General features: G+C 37.8%; 1 protein-coding gene and 1 long non-coding RNA gene across 4 annotated transcripts in view; both read left to right on the forward strand.

The window, feature by feature from the left end:
* Positions 1-16,540, forward strand: part of UMAD1 (UBAP1-MVB12-associated (UMA) domain containing 1) — an 81,098-nt gene that overhangs the window by 18,667 nt on the left and 45,891 nt on the right. The gene's annotated exons all lie outside the window — the stretch shown is intronic.
* The window catches only part of LOC110355749 (uncharacterized), a 30,484-nt gene continuing 15,883 nt past the window's right edge, over positions 1,940-16,540 (forward strand). Inside the window, exon 1 of the long non-coding RNA XR_010470039.1 lies at positions 1,940-16,393. This is a non-coding gene — a long non-coding RNA (uncharacterized LOC110355749). The remainder of the gene's footprint in view (positions 16,394-16,540) is intronic.

Consider the following 16,540-nt stretch of genomic DNA (forward strand, 5'->3'; position numbering starts at 1 on the left):
GTATCATTTTAAATCTATTTCCATTGAGACCTGTCTAGATCAGCGATATACTGCAGTTGTTCAGAAGTTTAAGCTTGTAGTTTTCCTGTTCCAGGGTGAATAAGGGAGAAGAACAATTTAAAACCCACAGGATTAATTTTTATCCTTCTTTCAGTTTGTATGAAACTTCATTTTTTTGAGAGGGAGGAATGGGAATGTATGGCTCTTTTTTTGTCATTTTGTTTTTTTCAATGGGAACTTGCCTACATAATTTCTTCTGAACAATTTCATCTTTAGGTCTTGCAAAAGGAAGGCCATGACTAAGGAAGATTTGATTTACAAAAGCATTAGCAAAGCTATTATAGCAGAAAGCAGCCAATATTATCTTCAAAACATGGATATTAAATACATATACCAATGTGTCCTTCATTAGGAGATAAAATTAGGGGGGAGATATTTTTTGACTAGAACTGTTTTCCTTTACTAACCCACAAGTTTTGTCAACACTGTTATAAAAAGATGCACAAAGAGCTTTCTTTAGATTTAAACAAAACTTAATATATTGACTCCAGTTGAATATAACCTTCAGTTGGATGTATCAGCTCTCAGGAGAATTTATTCCTACTTTACCACTGTGTGAATCAGAGGTGAGACTGGAGAAGGAACCAGTAGTAGTTCCCAACTTGTGTATTGTGTTCTTAAAACACTAGGAGAGAGTGAACCAAGAAGTAGCATTAACCAGCTTTGAAATTCTGTCTATAAAATGTGTTTTGAGCATATTTGCCTAAAATGACCCACTAGCAAAAGCAGAGACCGGCATTAAGCTTGAATTCTTGGTATGCTCTGGAGCTGAAGTGTCTGAATCAAGGCACCATACATCAAGCACATCTGTCTGCTTGATTCAAAACCAAAAGCTGAAGTTACAGTGTGTTCTTCTTGAAATATGTTTGATGTGTACTTGTGCTTATTCAGGCATTCATCCGAGAAGCAGACCTCAAATCTAGTTCTGCATAGGCTTAGCGCAGTCAGACGCACATCGTCTAGCATCAAAGTCTGAAATAGTCCATTTGGGAGGACCTCCACTGTTTATGTTGGCTGCGCTGTGCTTCTACTTCAATAATGCAAGATGTAGGAGCTTCTCTGATACTGCATTAATCATTGAACTGCAGTGACCTGGGAGTAAGGAGGCTGGGATACAGGTCTCTGCCCCCTACCCTGTGTGTGTTGTGGGTTTGTGCTTTTTCCCTCAAACTGAAATGGCTAAATTTAAAAAAAACAAACCAAACAAAAAAGACCTGAAAAACAACACCACCCAAAACAGTGTAAAGAGACAAGAGTGTATTGCCAGCTCTTAGGCATTGGGCTCCAACTCTTTTGGATTTGTTTTACCTCTGTCCAGGTGAGAGGAAAAGAGAGATCTGCTCTGCTTTCCCTGGCTTTAGTTTCTAGGGAAAAGGTGCCCGTTGTGCCTGGAGTGTGTTGTGGGGGAGGCGGGAGTTAAGCTGCTTCCCGATCAGATCCAGGACACTTGTGTTCATGTGCAGAAGCGACAGCTAATGAATTTAGATCCCTAATGCTTTTTGTGGCTTCTGAGACAGCTGCTTTTTTAGATAATTGTTTTGAGTATGCCTTTCCAGGCATCATACCCATTCTAATCTTTTTGATAGCAAAATATGTGTGCTGTGTGAAGATAATGAGTCGTGGTTTGTCATAATATGCTTTTCATTTTAAATAGTATTAAAGAGCAGTCAAATTCTATACTTGCAAGTCTTTGCTGTTAGACTCAATTACCTTTTTAGGAGTATTAAGAAACTATTATAGGAAAGAAGGGGGGGAATTCTAAGAAAAATAATTGAGGATCATACTTTCAGGTGATATTCAACTTGTCACAGCCAAAAATACATTCATCATCTGTCAAAAGCTGATTGAAAGAAGCCCTGCTCTCTTGCCGGAGGTGTGTTGCGGTTGTAGCTGTGTGGCGGGTGGGCTGTGTTTTGTTTGTGCGTGTCCCCTCTTAGCGACCTGGCCCCCCCGGGGGCTGGGGCTGACAGCACTGACTGCTGAAAGAAATGGGATCTTCTTCGATGTAAAATAATAGTAAAAGGTATCTGGAACATTCTGTTTCCAGGTTTGATTATAAGAAATTATAGAGAACTTCAGATTATAAAATGTTGTATCAATTTTATTTGCCAGCATATGGCTTTTTAAAACCTGCAGCACACAGTATTGCTGTGGAAGTAGGTTTAAAGTTGATCAGTGCCATAGTGCAATAGTGTCGGTCTGGTGTTTATCATTATAGCCCAAGCTAATTTGTCTTGCAGTGTTTGTTTTTTTTTTTTTTTTTGCAGTCTTCTGTTTGAAAACAAAAAGGCAAAGTATTTTTTTTTAATTTTTTAAAGACCCACCTCCCCTCCAATATTCTTGTGATATCTTTTACTGGTTAAAACCAGGACAGTAATACAGGCTTGTACCTGCTTAGTGTCAGCAGGTATCTTCCAGCTGCATGTCTTACGCACTGATCTTCTTAACAGCTGCTCTTGAGCAAGAAATGCTTTATTTTGTGCGCTCTATTTGATGAATCAGATGGAAAGCTAACGGTGGCTGTCTTGCTCTACCTGTGTTCTTATTTCAGGAGGTGTGATACGTGTAAGTAGTCTTCTCTACTACTCTCTTTTTACTACCTTGGGTCCAGTGAAACTTCTGATTCCTCTGGGTTTATATTTCTTTAAGTCTTCAGCACATTCCTGGCTGCATAAGCCATCTGTTTGCTGACATTCTGTACCTAAAGTCAATGAACTTCTTGTGCAGAGAATGAATTATGAAGTTAAGACATTTCTGGTGAGAACATGTTGGGGCACTTTTGATCTCAATGCTGAAGATCAGGCTTAACACGGGGCGCAAACGAACACATTCTCAGAGGCTCTTGCTTTGAAACTTCTTTTTCCATTCTACTACTGCTTACTTTCCTCATATATACCCTCCCTTTGCCAACTGGAGAGCAACCAACAATTAATTTTGTTGCCTGTGTGACTTAAAGTAGCGTAAGTGCTCTGATCTGATACCTGGAGTGTTAAGGGCCGGTGTTTCAGGAGTCTGGTGTATTCTGCCCCTTGTGAGAGCATTGAACCATGTGTTATGCTGACATGCAGCAAGCAGAAGATCACAGTGTGTATACTATGGGGGTGTTGTTTGACTTTTAGTTTTGCTATGCGAGTATGTCTGGGCTGCTTTTTATTACTGTCAAACCACCCAAAAGAGCAGAACTGGTGTTGAAATAAAAAAGAAGCCAGTTTTTGAGAAGTCAGGATTTTGAGTAAAAAGATAAAAGCCATATAAACTGCCCCCCAGAAATCATCCGAAGGCCAAAGCATAATGTTACATGGTTCTTGTCCTTCTTTCTTCCTTACAAAACACCACCACTTCTAACTGGGAAATCATATTCTGAAATACAAATGGAATGATTGGTATGAAACCTAGTTGTGAAGTACAATGTGTAGGTAATCAGGGTAAGAAACATGTCCCTCACTGCTTTAGAAACATGCTGAAATGCTAGTCAGGCAGGGGCAGAGATATCCCAGAGTGTGTTTACTATTGCCAGTTGTTAAAATCCTGTCTACTTTTAGATGTTCCTAGATTCTGATATATTTATTAACAAAAGACAGGTACAAGAATCTCAGCTAGTATACTGGATGGACAAAAAGATAGCCAAAGGAAGAGCTTTCTACATTCTTATGCTCCCCACATTCTAATGGGATACTAATACAAAGTAATTTTTCTTCTTAAATGGAAATATCTTATTTGTGGATATTACTATATGCTCCAAACCTGGTCATGATAGACTCTTCTAAGAATTGTGGTGCAGAAGCTTGGGAAAGGTTTGTAGATTCCCTTGAAACCTTAGTGATGTGTTTGTTTGGGGTCATATCTATGGCCTTCCTAATTTCCCAAGGTGGATTTATGTACAATTATTTTTGTTGGTGAAACAGTTGAGGTTTTCTTGCCACTGAGCATAATCCATGTTTTAGTCATAATGGAAATGTTTGGATGGTTTAGATCTTGATGTAAACTTTGAGGTAGATAGATTAAATAAATACAGTTTGAATAAACAGCATTGTGGAGGGGGGAGGCTTTTTTATATTTCGTTTATTGTAAGCTGATGTCTGGTTATCTTTTTCCCCCTTAAGTTGTGTCCCTATTTTAGCGTGGGATGATCAATTGTTGCCTTTTCCCCCCTGGTTACACAGTGTAGAGGAAATACTAGACTATGGAGTTGATCCTTATGAAGCACTGCTAAAACTTTGCTGCATGTCCACCACCTGCTTCTGAACAAAATATTTCTAGCAAGCCATATGTATATGCTTTTCTATTGCCAGTGAATTATTTTCTGAACAGTGAATTGAAGGAATAGCCTCAATTAAAATAAGTGTGTGCACTGGAGATAAATTCACCATAGTATTCAAGTTGAAAGGATTCAAAGCTAAATGTGGAGTTACTGAAGTGAAGCAGAGCTCTGTGGTTCTTGCCTTGTTCCTGTGAGATCTTCCACCGGAGATCCTCAAATAGCCAAGTAACAGAGCAGCAAAAGGCTGACAAAGGTTGAAAATCTGGTCCAATCTCATAACATCTTTTAATTCTTGTATCCTGGTATTCTTTGCTTCAGGTATTTCAGAATCTTCAGTGATCATGCCCTCCTGACAAAGGGGAATTTCAGGACATTAAACATTGCGTGTGATGGAACCACTGCAATTAAATCCTCTGTGAATGCCTTAAAACATGAGAGGAAATGTGAGAAGGACCAAATATGTCTTTAATTTACCTTTGAACTAACTGATTTCAGGTGGCTGTCCATAGGTTCATTTGTCCATGTAAATTAGAGTGCCCTTTTGACCCCAAGGCTACCAAATTTTGAAGTGAAGAGGCAGACAGACAGAAAAAGCATAACTTACCAAACACATGATGCAAAGGATTAGCTGTCCCTTCAGAATTCAGCTTCTGATGTTCATAAGACTTATATCTTACAGAAACCAATAGCTCTTGGCTGGTTTCCAGACACTTGGGGGAAACTTTATGTTATAATTATGCTTTACAGCTTCTTTTAATTAAAAAAAAAATAAAAAAATAACTTCATATTGCCAACAATTTACTTGTGTCTAAGTGCTTTCATTAAAATACAGTACCAATGTGAAAACTTAGTTCTTAAGAAAATGAGCTTAATCTTTAGGAGTTTTTATAAGTGAATATATTTCACAGAGATGTATGATTATCTATACAAATTGTTGGTTTCAAGATTTGACCACAATGAAATTTTCCTTCCCTATGTAAACTGAAAACAATGTTAGTCTACTTACGAGTATGTTTACTTGTTATTTTTTGCACTGGATGTAAGCAGAAAGTTGATGACATGTCTTTTGTATGCCGCTGTCTGTGTGTTTTCAATATAGGAGGAAATAGAATCAGTTCAGCATGACTGGATTACTATAAATAGTTCTAGAAAATACCTTCATTTCCTCTCCACATTTATTTTTGTCATATGCCTTACCAACTCTTCAAAAATCTGTATGATGTAATAAAACCTGATTGTTTTATTTCTATTTTAAAAATCCAAAGGTACGACACAGCGTGGTGGCCATACTTGAGAAAAACAACAACAAAATAAGCCCATCTTATCCAAATATTTTGGGCATGTTTCGTTCATCATTTTTTTAGGGAGGTAAAGAATTTAACTATAGCAAGTAATAGTGATGAAAGCAAGAATGCAATGTATTCTTGTGCTAAAAACATTAAAAGCTATTTTCAGAACTAAGTAGTACATTTCCGCATTAAAAGGAAAAAAACTATATATGTCAGTCTTTTTAGTTTTTTTCTTCAAGTGGAAACTAATTAGATGAAAATAATTTTACACTATTTCTAACTTATAACCATTTATAGGTGAAAAAGTTGAAATTTTAAATAGGATAGTTATGCTAAGTGTATTCTACTGGTGGATTCTGGGCTATTTCCAACTGTAGTTTAGGTAGTACTACTGCCATGCTTAAGGCACTGACTACAGTACCTTGCTACATTAAAAAACCCATCATTTTTATATCTGAACTTTTTCACAAGGGGAGTGAAGGCTGATTTTTCACATTGAGTTAAGGACATGTGTGGTGTCCCACAGTCAATTCAGGTTCAAGGAGGTTGGAAAACTTATCCCAGTGCTAGTATGAAGATGGCTGATTATTAGCATGACCTAGCTAAATTCAGAATATTTTAAAAGGCTGCAAAAAAATCTTTAAGTCTCAAAAAATACTAGTCGTCATCTGTATTTCTGCTCTATATGCAGACTCTTCTTTTTTCTGCTTCTTCCATATTGCCCAAGTTAGCTTTCACTAAGAATTGTGAAGTCTTGATATGACTAAGTGAAGTTTTTGTGAAGTTAAACAGGTTTGTATACTTGGCACATTGAGATAAAGCATTTAATATTGCCTATAGATAGTACCTTCAAGTTTATTTTTAGTAAAATGTACATACTTAAGAATTCCCAAGCGCTGAACAGAGCAATTGTCACCCTGGAAGTTTACAGTGGCAAGTTTTAGCTTGTACTAATTCAGACTGGGGAGAAGACATATCTTTTAGTTTATCTGTTCATCACTGTGACTTGTGAGAATGAAACAGTGCAGATGGTAGATCTGGTTTGATATTGAAGGAGTTCATCCATCTGTCTGCATTGCTGTATGTCCTTCTGGTGTGTAAGCATTGCTAGATTTTGGTGGCCTAGAAAATACAGAATAGAAGCAGGTAGCTATTTCTGCTGTAAATTAAAATATACCTGTAGTTGAGACTTACTCTGAAGTGTGCCACTCACATTTTGAAAGTAGATTTTTGGAAATCACTGAGTAAGAGCAGAGCAAATGACAAACAGCTGCGCGTTTCCTGAAATCTTTGGATGGCATTTGAAGGCAAAATAATAATTAAAAAAAAAAAAGCTCAGTATAAAAATAAGGGAGCTGCAATAATTGATGAGATGGATTGTGTTGAGTAGGTTTAGAAGCTGAGTGTATGTCTGGCATAGTGAACTGTTGGCTCTGCTGACCAAAGCTTAACATGAGTATCAGCCAAGAAAAGTTGATCGACTTGTCTTGCGCTGTCACTATGCGCCTTGGTTGATGAGTGTTCTGTGGCATTTGGACAGTGGTAGCAGTATGGTATTTTGGTATCTTTCAAAGAAGGTAAGAGAGGCTGTTAGGAATTCTGGGTCTGTATACTCTCATGTGTTGCTGATCCCAATTTCATATGACTATACTAATTACAGATACTCTTTCATACCTTGCTCCATTCAGTCCTATCCAAGTACAAACAGAACTCTGTTTCTGTCTTCCAGTGCCACAGCAGGTAAGCGCAGAGACATCTGTGTATATGTATTAAAGTAATCGTATTTTCTAAGTGCTCAGTACAGTGGGTTCCAGAGCAAGAGAGCTACACTTGCCTGTTTGGCACATGCTGGCCACGCTGGTGTCTCACAATCCACTCACTCTAGGTGGCCTTGCTGGTTTTGCCTGTTGGTGCATCTGAGGTGAGGATTTCCTGAGAAGTGGAAGACAAATGGAGTTGTGTTGATTCTAGAGGAGGACTTTCTAGGTGGAGCTGTTCTAGGTGAAGCAAAATTTCCCCTCTCTGTGTGTAATCCACCAGGGGGGGATGAACACCAAAATTTGGAAGGAGCAAACCAGCAAAGCGTTTGGCTAGGCTGGCCTTTTTGCGTCTGAGAGTACGATACCTTGTTGCCACCCCTGTGTGTCAGAATCAGGATGTGGACTGGTGGGTTGTTTCTTGTACTCTTGAATAAAGAGGGAGGCCATAACTCTACGTTTAACTTTTTGCTGCTATACATTTGCCCCAGTAAAACTTTGTAGGAAGGAGAATGGTAGTGATACAGCTTTGGATTTTTCTTAAACCTTTCTTCCTGGATGGCCTGTGGCTTTTGAGATTGATTTAACTTCAAGTTATAACTCCATTGTGTCTGGGTTTGTCTGTATGGATGAGTCCAGACAGATTCCAGTTCATTTTGCCTGAATTTGGCGGGTTGTCTGGATGTGGGACTCCTCTGCTTTTAAAAACACAACAGCATTGAATGGTTTCTGAGCTGCTGACCTGCTGAGAGCAAAGCCTTGATTACCCTGACGCTAGTGACATGGCCATGGAGCTGCATTGCCCAGGCTGGACCTGCCTGACTTCTGCCGCTGCAGAAGGTTTGGCAAAGGAGCTTGTCTGTCAGCATATGGCTAAATAGGCACATCCTGGGTCTCAAGGGCAAGTGTGTTACTCATTCCTGTCTGGAAACCAGGTGGTTTAAAAGATTGTTGAGATCAGGTGGTTCTTCAAGAGATCAATAGAACTTAAAAAAAAAAACAAAAAAAAAAAAACAAAAAACACTCAATTTGTGGCTAATGGCTGCTACAGAATTTATACTGTCACTTTCTTTACAGTGTGAGTCCAGTAAAACGTAACACAGGGAGGCTATATTTGAACTAAAGGTCATATGTTTTACAATCTTTAAGCATATTCAAGAAAAGGAAGTCCTATTAAATGCCTTTTTTTGGGCATCAGTCTCGTTCCAAGCCTGTTAGTTTAATAAGTTCACTTAAATCTGTTGTCAACCCATATAATGTTCCCAGGAGTGACTATTTTTAGTCAAGCATTTTAATTGAAATTGGTAGCTTTCCTTAAAGGTTAGTATTTAACTCAAACAGTTTTAACAGTTTATCATTCTTAAAACGCATATGTCATGATGAACTTTCTTCCTTACGTGTCCCATCTTTAGAAACTGAATGCAGAGTTGTGCTTTTTGAGATTTGTTTTGTTTTATATTGCGTCTTACCATTGATGAAGTGATCAGACATAATTTGATTTTTAGCACATACCATTTCTTTTTCTATGCATTAGTAAACAGAAGAAATGGGAAAAATACTTCTATGTGGGTTCTACCTCATTTTATATCTCTGTTTTTAATGGTAGATCTTGCACATTATCCAGGCACACTATAGTACCTTGCACAGCAGTATATCTGTATATCTTTTCCTGTTCTTCATATTTGCGTAGCTGAAATCTGCTGGTTTTATAGTTATGTTTTCAACAGTTCTGGCCCACTCTTTAGATAAGTAGATTGTCCAGAATAGCATGGAAATGCCAGTAAAATGAATCGATGAGTTCCCCTCAATAATATGTTTAGGACTTCCTTAAAAAGTGGATATGAAAACTTCTTTACTGAGAGAAGTTGAAAAGACTGAGCTTGTCCTGCTGTGCGATTCGGATACCGGGGTACAACTGCGCTCGGTTGCTACAGATGTGTCTACAGTGTTCAAACTACAAACTGTTTGGGGATACCTAGGAATATTTAGTCGTAGGTGCTGCCATGCTTTTAAACATTTATTTTTAACACTGTTAACTATTAAATTTCCATTTTATCTTGGTCTGAAAGTGTTTCCTATTAGTAGCTAACCGAAAGAAAAAAAAATCAAGTTGGAGGGAGGGCAGTGATTTTTTCCCCCCTTTTGCTTAACATAACATAGCAAAATTGGCCAGGTTGGGAGGGCTTGATGAAGAAGTCTTATGAGAAGTTTTCCATTAACTGGAAAGTCCTGTAGATGTCAACTTTAAAGGTAAAATAGTTAAAATTGTATACAACATGTCGTAAATAGTTGTCAGGCATATTTACATTTGATTTTTACCACAGTATTTCTAGACAGCTGCTGACTTTAGGAGAGCCACTAAAATTGCAGATGTGGAACATTTTGAAAGACTTTTTGGGGGTTGCTTTTTTTTTTTTTAATTTGTTTGCTAAAGAGAGATGTTATTTGACAAATAGCACAAATCTGCTCTAGTGAATGGTTGTACAGTTTGTAATGGTTCAATCTATGTTTGTTAAAGATGTTGTCTGATTCTTCACTGTTTGTTTGTTTGTTATTAAGGACCACATTTACCATCCTAGTAGGTATGGGGGCTTCCAGACTCTTACCACGAGTTGTTTCCGTCTTAGACTTTTATCTTGATTACTGAGTTTCATGATTTTTTAAAAATTGTAAATTTATATGGTAAACCACGTTAATTCTCCACTACATCCTGTGATAAGCGTGTTTCGCTAGCAAAGAACTTCATCCTTGATCTTTTTCTTTCACTTTTGTGTTCAGCCACTCCTAAATAACATACTAAAAATAAATCAACTTCATTGAGATTGCTTATTGACATTTGTATTCAATGAGTCATTGTAGTGTGTTGCTGTATGATTAAGATCTATTTTGGCTTTTAATCATACATCCATGTGGTGTACTCTTGAAAACAAGTAATTGAATGTAAAAAGGTCTGATTTCTGTCTTACCAATTTATTGAAGTCTAAATCTCTGTATAACATTAAACTTAGTAGCTGTCTGTTGTTTGAATATGTAGAGACTTGGCTACGGTGCATTTTTTTTTCAGTAAAGGCTCAACACTTATATCAGCAATAATACGGATAGTTTCAGTGACCCATTACAGACTATGTAGTAGACTAAATGGGAATTTTCTTTCAAGTGTGCCAATTAAGGACACTTTTGGTACTTTACGAGAAGAGGACATCTAGAATCTAGACTTCAGCTAATTATTTTCAAATGAAGCAAACAAGAGAGAGAGACACCTGTCATACAACCTGTGTTTTTTTAAGTAAGATTGTTGTGCATGCAATGTTAAACTTTCTGTAAAAAGATTGTAGGTCTGATATACAGAATTATAAAGAAAATCATCTGCCAAATAGCAAAAATGGCAATTTACTTAAATGTATATATAGCGTTTACTATTATCCATGACATATGCTGTCTTGAATACTGTTTTGGGATTAGCTGGCAGACAGTTTTTGGTAGCCCATGGTTCCATGGTTGCTTTTTGTGTGCCTGTGTGTGCATCCCCTGAAAAGTGGCAGCCGCATACATTCCATGTGCCAACATTCCTGGTGTGGCTGCACTCGAGTTGGATCAAGGATCTCATCGACTCCCAGGGCTGGGCTGAGTCTGGCCCGAAGGTGATGGTGGAGTCTGGTTGGGCCGGGGTGCGGCTGGAGAGAGGGGGTGACAGCACAGCCCGGCCCAGCCGCAGCCTGCGCTTACTGCCGTTCACATCGACTGGGAAACCAGCCCTCACGGTAAACCTGCAGAGCATATATGTACTATACTTGTTGTATTTTTGTGAGTAAACATGCAATGAGGAAAATCTAGTGCTACTCACAAAGTTATTATAGCCATTGCCTGAATTTTCATAGAAAATCATATGATCATAAAATCATAGCATCGTTTTGGTTGGAAGAGACCCTCAGGATCATCAAGTCCAACCATACCCTAACTCTAGCACTAAACCATGTTCTTAAGAACCTTGTCTAACCAACCACCTTTTGAACACCTCCATGGATGGTGACTCCACCATTTCCCTGGGCAGCCTGTTCCAATGCCTGACAACCCTTTACGTGAAATTTTTTTTCCTAATATCCAATCTAAGCCTCCCCTGGTGCAACTTGAGGCCATTTCCTCTCGTCCTATCACTTGCTACTCAGGAGAAGAGACGAACACCCTCCATGCTACAGCCTCCTTTCAGGTAGTTATAGACTATAAATGTTGCTGGTTTTCACAAATGTGGATCAGAAAATGTACATAGGCAATGCAAGGGAGCCTTGTTTTCAATTGTAGTTCTTTTTCTGGAAACTGGTCACTTTTAAAACTCAACATAGGAAAAAGTAAGTAGAAATATATCTTAGAATTAAATGAACAATATATTTAACGTAAATGAAAAATCAGTTTAATTTAGTGTATCATGACTGTATTGATTCCACTAACATAGTTATTCAGTAGTTAGCTCTCTTAATGGTCTGGCTTGCTGCTCCTACTCAAATTCATTGGTTTTGTATTACACAGCTAGATCAATCAGGTTAAAGGGGCAAGGAGGTAGAGACCATGCTACACCTGTATGCACATCTCTGAGGGGTATTTGAGTCCATTGTAGGCTTGATCAGAATTCTCTGTAGGTGCAAAATTCTGTCTTGGCACAGTTTAAGGCAAATATGAGCCTTGATTTCTTAGTAAGGAATAAATTTTAAGCAGCTGCAAGATTCTTGGTATGAAACCAGAATTTTTCCTCCATTAAAAAATCATACTGACTGAAAAGTCCTGAGTCATTAATTTATGGTTCATTTTGTCAGTTTGTGTATGTAATGGTATTTTCCATGCAGTATCTTTCTTTTTCTTCCCTCACTTTATTGTTGCAATAGAGTATCACCAAACTGGGTAAAGATAAGTACATTCTTAACCTGCAGAACTCTTTTTTTCTGAAGCTGGTTTACTGTAAAGATTTCAAGCAGTTACACTTAGCGGTTTAAAACCAGGACGTACTGCTTCATAGAAAGTCTTAGAAAATTAGGGAGCTATGTGTAGGAAAACCCTAGTAAAACTACCTACTTTCTTACACCATATGTAGAACAGATTTCAAGGTAATCAAAGTTAGTGCAGATGTAAGATTAAAATATGTACTTGAGAGGGTCCTCTCCATCTCACCTATTGAAGAGCTGCCGCTCTGTTGTACTAGTGGAGTTATTTCATTATCATTTTAGTTTTCTAGTTATGAAACTTAATGCATGGAGTCAGCTTTGTGCAGTTTTTAATAATGTATTTGTACTTTGCAGCTTTGCTTAAAATCACACAAATGTCAATGAAAATGTATGTTTTTGGCACTTTTCATACCTGTGATGTTATACCTCTCTTTACAACGATTATAGGGATGTTTTGAAGAATCTAAAATCAATATTATAGGAGTTTTTAAAAAGAAAAAGATTGTCTGATTTGTCTAGTAAGTTGATGGCAACATCCTGTTAATTGACGGACTGTTTAAAAATCTGTTTTTACCAAAAAGTTCTGTTAAACACAAAGCAAAAATAATTTCTTCTTTAAAACTGAAAAAGCATATTTGTTTTTTATCTATTTGACATATATAGAATGTGCACTTTTAATTGATTGATATAAAGCTTTGGGCTTCAATCTAGTTCTATATATGAAATTCCAGTAATCACAAAGCTCTGATGACAGAGCATGGGACTGGGTGCATGGCAGGTAGAATTTCCAATCTATTTTCAGTGCTCACTACCCTAAAAAAACTATGCAGGTACTGACACCATAGTTTCAATCTTGATCAGACATGCTTTAAAAGACTATATTAGTTTGTCAAGAATTAAACCGTACTTTGAGGAATACATCTACATTAGAAAACCAGTTCGACTTTCAAACAGTGCACAAATAACAAGCGAAGGAAACTACAGAGTTGAAGAAAAATCACCTCCACTTCACTGCATAAACATTGTTCTCATAGAGCATTGCTCAAGTAATAAATCTTCATATTTACCAAACTTTCATGTAATAGAAATAGATGTCCAGCTGATAAGAGTTTGTTTTTTATAGCTTCATTTATGGCCCTATCACTACCCACAGAACTCTGAATGTAATAAATTACTCCAAGAAGTAGATCAACTAAATTACAGTTTAATGCAATAGTGCTGGGTGTAGTGGAGGAGTGATGACCCTGTGCCTGAACACTCCTGCTGGCTGGTCATTAGAGGAAGGGACATTGAATTATTTTCTGAGCATCTAGTTCTGAAGTCCTTGCTGAAGCAAAACACTTTTTGAGGGGGGAGAGGAAGGGTGGAGGATTTTATTGTGTTAGTACAGGGACTATAGCTTGAAAAGAAACAGTCTGTTAGAGGGAAACACAAGGTAATAAACTGCCTTCATTTCTCCTTTGGACATGGACATATTAAAGGCCAAAGCAAGACATTTTTCACTTTAGGGATGGAATTTAAAAAGTTCTACGTAGCGTTCAGAAAACTGCAGCTTCAGTTACTTTTTCTCTTTTTCATCCCATCCCTTTAGTCTTTGTAATGAAAGCTATATTTCGTCTCTGATTTAAGCAAAATCGTTGCATAGTAGCAATTCCTGTTTGATAATAAATGTGTTTTGTCTGGTAGCCAACTTTATGATGCAGTGTTATGGAAAGTGTGTGTGTACCACAGACAGTCCTGGTCCCAAGAATTTCTCATCTGAAAGACAGATAAGAGTTGTGCCAATCAAGAAAAATAGGAAAGATTGTGGAGGGTCTTTTTCTTTTAAAAAATAAAGTTGGGGTGGTTGTTGCTAAATGGCAACCTGGTGTATGTGTTACAGGGAGAAAAATTTGAGGAATTGTCTTGAAAACTCTCATGAATTTTGTTTTGTAATTTTCCCCACACGTGGCTGATGGCACCCGAGAGTTCATCAGGGAGACCAGCTGGGGTTATCTTCATGGGTACACTGGGAAAGAAAAACAGCAGCAGTACAAATGGTGAAGGTTTATACAGAGTAAGGAGCTAATGTGGAAAGGGTAGCAGTGAGCTGTAGTCAGAAGAGACGCTCAGAATTATTTTGGCATTAGCAATGATTTGGTAATTGAGTTTTCTGGAGCAAGTCTTCATGGTTGTAGCTAAAATGATGCTTGTGCCATGTATAGGGACAACTTGGAGAGTGGTGGTGACTACAGATTTTTGTGCATTATGTAGAGACTTTTTCATAATAGAGTGACTGTATGAAGTGATGCAGTGAGTCGCCAGCCATCACGGATTTAAAACAATTTTTCTCAACCTGGCTGTCATCTCAGCAGAAGATTTCAGACCTGTCCATTGCATGGTGCCTTGGATTATCATGCCCATCCTGGCACATACTTGAGCTTCAAGTACCAGCTTTTCAGACTGAATTGTCACCTTTGAAGGTTATTTTCTAAGCAGCCATTATGTTAAGGCCATTACTACCTTTTAAAGTACAGGAAACTCAACTAGTTATGCTAGTTGTTACTAATTTTTCTCCAAGTCATAGTCATAGTATTTTCTAAGGCAAACAGGCCTAAGATTTTGCTTTGAAAAGAGATAAAAAACATCAGTATGGTCTCTTCTGCTGGCTGGTCTGTGGGGCTGGTGACCCGCAGCTGTGGGGATGGGAACTGCTCAAGCTGCCCCACCAGTGACAGACACCCTCACTGCCATAACACGCCAGACTGGATGTGAGGTTTTGGCCAGATGGTGTCAGTTATGGAACCGAGAACTGAACTCAGGAAATGCAGAAGTTAAGGCTTGATTGCACTGTGTTAACTGTTTATCCATACACATCATATTAACGGCTCTGATTAATGACAACAGGATATTTTAAAATATAAATGTTTCAGATGCAACTGTACTGTGCTTTCTGTGCTTAAAAATGATCTTTGCCTTACATTATGGATGCTTTGCTTTAATGTCTTTGAACTTAAAATTGCAGAAATTTAATTGAATTTGCCTCGTGTTTCAAAAGCGGATTAGCCTTTGAATTTTTAGTTCAGATTTTCTCTCCTTAAACCACAGTATATGAGAACATACTTACATGTTTTATTGAAAGCTTCTGTATTTCTTCTCTGCTTCTCAAAGGGTATGTTGAACAGTTGTAACTATGAGTTAACCTATCTCTCAGTACCTGGTATAGAGTTCATCTTTCAGAATTATTTTTTTATTCCTTTAGGTTTTCTTTTACATACTTTTAAATGTTTGTTTGGTAAAATGCCTTTAGTCAGGACAACTTTTATAGGCATATAAATAGGCATAACTTTTTATAAATGTAATTTTTCCTATTAACCATGAGTATCATTAGATAAACCAGACTGGCTTTTTGGAGACTGCAGCCCTTCTTCAGGTGTGAAAATGAAAGCTGCTGCTGCCGCTCTCCAGTCAGATCACATCCGAGACAGTTGCTCAAAATGTAGGCAAAATAAACCATCCTGCGAAGAAAAGAGTCGGTGCTTTTGAAAAGAGAGAAAAAGCTAATCAGGGTGGGAGGAAAAGTGACAGGGACACAGATTTTTGTGGGCGGGAGAAGTTGGTGGGGGATGGGGATTTAGAATTACTGTAAAACAAAGACCTTTCTTGAGGCCACTATTTTTAAAGTCCGTCAGAGAAAATAACAGATACTACTTAGAAATTACTTGCAAACCTGTAGTGAACTCTAGACAGTCATTTTGCGTTCATATTCTCTTTTCAAAGCTTAATTGCTTCTAGTTTCAGGCTTAAAGGACTTAAGTGAAATAAAGCTTAATATTTGTGTCTGCTCTAGCTGATCTAAGATCTGTTACTTTTGCTTATAGGCTTTGTCCTGCCTGAGTTCTTAGACCTTTACAGCTACACCAAACCACCACTACAGTTATTTTTAAAAGTCACTTGTTACTTGTCCATAGTCTGACAGACAGACATTTGTTTTATTCTGGTAGCTGTCGAAGAGCACGTGTGTGAATGTTAAGAGGTCATCCTTTCACCCTTCACTTCTTCTTGACCATCATTTTACATTTAACACAATCTACAACTTGAGTTCTCCAGCAGGTCAGGCCTTGTTTTTCAGTGAGATAAGTAGACATAATTGTTATTATCCCAAAGATAGGTCCATTGTATTGTTACCAGGCCCAAAGCAAAACATGAACTTAGACTGGCAAGCTGAGCTTATTTAAAGTGCCAGCCCAATTTAACTTT

Source organism: Columba livia, chromosome 2 (assembly GCF_036013475.1).
Source record: "Columba livia isolate bColLiv1 breed racing homer chromosome 2, bColLiv1.pat.W.v2, whole genome shotgun sequence".
NCBI lineage: Eukaryota > Metazoa > Chordata > Aves > Columbiformes > Columbidae > Columba > Columba livia.